This window comes from Salvelinus namaycush, chromosome 31, assembly GCF_016432855.1.
Source record: "Salvelinus namaycush isolate Seneca chromosome 31, SaNama_1.0, whole genome shotgun sequence".
NCBI classification, from domain to species: domain Eukaryota; kingdom Metazoa; phylum Chordata; class Actinopteri; order Salmoniformes; family Salmonidae; genus Salvelinus; species Salvelinus namaycush.
The window spans coordinates 43,806,496-43,806,770 of record NC_052337.1 but is presented as its reverse complement, the minus strand read 5'-3'; positions in this window follow the sequence as shown (position 1 = coordinate 43,806,770).

The following is a 275-nucleotide window of genomic DNA, read 5'->3' as shown; positions in this document are numbered from 1 at the left end:
TTTTTTTATTCAAGTACCACGTGTTGTGGAACTTTGATCACGTGGTAAATCTGTTTTGGTGTTTTTAAAATGTGTATTTGATAACCACGATTACTATACATTTTGTAAGGGATAATCAACGAGGGGCTATGCGTTCCATGGAAAATAATGAACAACGTGGAAGGTTTGTTCCATGACGCGCTATTGGAGTGGAACTGACCTTCCACGGAATTGTATTATTTTTCAGAGAATGCTTAGAGCCCCGAATTGATTATCCCTTTTATACCATGGCTATA